This window comes from Lynx canadensis, chromosome B3 (genome assembly GCF_007474595.2).
Source record: "Lynx canadensis isolate LIC74 chromosome B3, mLynCan4.pri.v2, whole genome shotgun sequence".
NCBI classification, from domain to species: Eukaryota; Metazoa; Chordata; class Mammalia; order Carnivora; family Felidae; genus Lynx; species Lynx canadensis.
In genome coordinates this window covers 11,144,634-11,148,871 of record NC_044308.2, presented here as the reverse complement: position 1 = coordinate 11,148,871, position 4,238 = coordinate 11,144,634, and positions in this window count along the sequence as shown.

The following is a 4,238-nucleotide window of genomic DNA, read 5'->3' as shown; positions in this document are numbered from 1 at the left end:
GAGAATGAGACACAGAATCCAAAGCAGGCTCCAGGCTCTGAGCTGTCAGCACAGAGCCCGACGCGGGGCTTGAACTCACAAACTGTGAGATCATGACCTGAGCTAAAGTCGGACGCTCAACTGACTGAGCCACCCAGGGGCCCTGGTGAAATATCATTTAAAGAAAATTTTTTAAAGTGTTTATTTTATTTTTGAGAGAGAGAGAGAGAATGAGAGAGAGTGATGGGGGGGGGGCAGAGAGAGGGAGACACAGAATCCTAAGCAGGCTCCAGGCTCTGAGCTGTCAGCACAGAGCCCAACGTGGGGCTTGAACTCACAGACCAGGAGATCATGACCTGAGCCAAAGTCGGACACTTAACTGACTGAGCCACCCAGGCGCCCCGGTGAAATAACATCTCTACAGCAAACTCCAGATGGAATAGTCTTCAAAGCGGTGGCAGCATTCAGTGGAATATCGACCTGCTAGGATCTTGGCATAAAGCAGTGGCCAAAGGAGAGTGCCCTGGGACCCAAATGCATTTCTTGCAAAATGTCCCTTTGGGTGTCGTCTTCTACCTCTCCCTGCCTCAGAGTCTTTGTGGTTGCACTTCCTCTCTCCCCAGTTCCCCCAGTCTGGCTGGACAAAGCAGACTGGGAAACTGCAGGGAGATCTAGAGACAGTGGTTTTTTTGGGCTGCATGAGTGTATTTGGATTAGGTTAAGCAGCAAGCAACAGTGAACCCTAAATGCCAATGGCTTATTCGAAACAAGTTTATTTCTCTGTCCTGTGCAAATGCCCAAGGAGGCAGGCAGGGCTGGCTTTTGGCCAGGGTGCTCCTGATGTCCTTAGGATTCAGGTCCTTCCAGCTTTCCCTTCGATGAGGCTCTTCCTCATGGCTCTTCGCATCCAGATTCCAAGCAGTAGAATGGAGGAAGAGATAAAAAAGCAAGGAAACTTCCTGAAACCTACCACACGGTGCTTCTGCTTAGTCCCCTTCAGCCAGAAGAATGCTGTCACACGGCCTCACCCAGCTGCAGGGCAAGCATGAAGCAGACCTTGATTCTGGCTCTCTGGGCGCTCAGCTCAATAGTCCATTATGGAACAAGGGCAGCGCAGATGTGAGGGGTAAGTGCCGGGATCTGCCGCAAAGGCAACGAAGAGACCACTCACCGCAGGGTTTTTCTCTCCCGTCTTCAGCTCTGCACACCAGTCCTCATTAGCCCTGCCTTCAGATAATTGTGCGGACTGACCAGAAATGCCCGAGTCCGTGGCAACAGAGCTGTTTCTGAAGCTGAGTTCCACGTTGTTGATGTCTTCCTGTTTCTCCGCTCCCTAGTTTGCCACATTTATCTCTTTGTTATCGCCCTAGGGAGGCAGCACAGTGATCTGAATTAAGCAGATCTTTCTATTCTAATGCTTTGACATCTACGGCTTCCCTGACCCTGGAAAGTACCCTCCGAGGACTAGTCAATTCCTAGAGATAGTAAGGGTTCTGCCTGGGAGTATGCCTTTCGTATGCAAACCAGCCAATTCAGAGCCCAGAGCCCATCCACCTCCTCTGTGGACTCTCATTCTCTGGGCCACGATTTCTGTGCCCTCATCACCCCAAGGCCTCATACCAGGCAGCCAGAAACAGCCCCTGTGCCCCAGAGTCCCCTGAAATTACACAAACAAGTGAATCCTAAGCCTGACCCACCTGGTCCTTCCCATGAAAACCACAATAAAGGCTCTTGCCCACGTTTTCCTCCCACTCCTTTGCCTCCTGAAGGACGCTGTGGCCCTGTGTGGCACGGCCTGTGCTCTCCTCGCGGGAGCTGTAACAAAGCATCTTTTCGATGGTCACGGTCTCCTGATCACTGGCTTCACCACAGCTGAATTATAATAACACCTACATTTAAAGACATGGTTTGGGGTAGAGCTTCTCAAACTATTAGTGGAACAGGACCGGGGTTCTTATTCACTTTTAAGTGTCATTGATTGCAAAGCACCCACTAGTGGGCATTTCACACCGAGTGCCGCTCACCATGCCTGTCGAGCACCCCTAAACCCTCTTCATCGAGGGGAGTCCCTGATTGCACACACAGATGCTGCAAAACGTGGAACTGCTGTGAATGTTTCTAAACGTTTGTCTTCGGCTTCTGTGCTTGCCTCAGCACGGACCAGGAAGGTACAGTTCACACACCAGCGCTGGCCCCTGTGCCACACCTTGAAAGGTCCTGACAGGAGCTGATTTTGAGATCACACCGATTCCTGTTTGGAACTTCGCTTTTTCCGTGATATTGATCTAAGTTCCTGTCTTCTTGATATTAAATGGGGGAGATAATAACAGTTAGCTCATGAGTTTTGGTAAGAAGGTAACTCAAGTACTTAGGAGGATGCCTGCATAAAGTAAGTGTTCGTTACAGCCGGGCTTTTGTTTATTATTTAGGATAATGCAAAAAGAGAAAAGATACACAGTATGTAAAATGCAAGGCATGGTTATCTCCGGGTGGTGAAATTTGGGTTGCTTTTTATTTTCTCCACACTTTTTCCCACTTTCTACGTTTTCTACAATGACCATAAATTACTCTGTGATCAGGAAAAAAAAAAGTCATTACAATTTGTTGCGCCTATTTTCTCTGCCTTGAATTTTTTTTCTGCCAGAATTTAATATTCTTTCTTAATAACCCAATAGAAACACACGTATTTAGTAAAGAAAATTGGTTTTGCAATTTCTTTCTTTGATGTTTTGTGAGCAGCTGCCTAATATTCATACTGCCGTTTCTGGTGAAGGAAAACACAATCCATAAAACTTTGCCCACCGGCATTGGGAGCCCTGGAGATGCTTTCCTCTCGTTCTCACCTGATGCCACCCGCTCAGCATGGAACCCGGACTTCTCTGTGGCTCTGTGTCACAGCCAAGTCCCAGCTTCTGGACCAAAGGGGTGACTGGTGTGCAGGGAGAGAAGGAAGTAGCCTCCCACCCACACGATGCTTCAAGTCACCCAGCTCCTGGGGCTGAAGGGACTGACTCTCCTCTCCATTCTCACCATGGCTCACACTCTGCCACTGAAGGTTTTGTGCAGGCGACTGTACTGAAGATGTATTAAAATGAGGGGCAGAGGGGGAAAGACAAACACGAGGGACATAATCAAGACATCTTTCCTTTTCAAATCCTCACACATAAAGTCCTTGCATCTCATTGTACACAGCTCTCTTTGAGAAGAATGACCCTCACTTTGAATGCAGCTATGTGACCACTTCCTATTTTGGAATATCTAACCCCTCCCTACTTTTTTTTTTTTTTTTTTTTTTTGGTGGGAAGAAATTTATTGAGATGAAAAAAGAAGGCAATAATTTAAGATCCCCCAGACTTTTTTTTTAATCTGAACAGTAAAATCCAAATTGTCTCAAACTCTTCCAAATTCTAAAGGCATTATTACTACGTAACATTTATTATCGTTAACATTTTTGGGAGAAAGATTATCTTTATGGCTTAGTAGTGTTGCATGTTTCGTTTTGTTTTGTTTTGTTTTGTTTTGTTCTTGTTGTTGTTACAAATATCCTTCAGAGTGCTTTGGGATCCCGTGTATAACTAAAGCTTAAGAGCAGATGTTCACCAACAGGGAGATGATTTTGATAATTTTAAATGATTATGGAGATTTGTAGCTGTGTATCTGCCTTTATATCCACATATTATTGGTAATAGCTAGCATTTGTTTGCTTCCAAGCCCGCTGGTCAGTAACAGAACCCCAGTCATAGCCTTGATCCATTGGAAGAAATATGGTCCATTTTGCAGGTTTCTGGAAATTCACTGACATGACAAGTAAGTTCTGGGTCATTCTTTCTTCTGAAAACAGGTGCGTAAATTTTCCTGAGTGGCCCTGGGAGCAGCCATGGCCTCCAGCCACCTGACATCACCAGAGGTAAATTGGGCACATAACAGCAGTCCCTGTGAGCATTTAAGTTACTCACATACTGAGTCAGAAAAATGCTATGTGATTTTCCCAGTACAGCAGAACATATGTCCAAGAGAGATTAGGAAGGCCAGCTTGATCTTTCAGTTTTATTCCAAAAGGAAAATGCCAGGGTCTCAGATCCAGAAAGGCCCCAGAGAGGCTTATTATACTTCTCTAAATGCCCATAAGATCCTTGGCCAAACTCTCTAAATTTTACCAGAGGGACACACTGGCTCACGTCCATGGATTCAGCTGTTTGTGTGGATTGTGGTTCTTGAGTGCTCGGGGGCGGTCAAAACGGACGACGAACCACTGACAG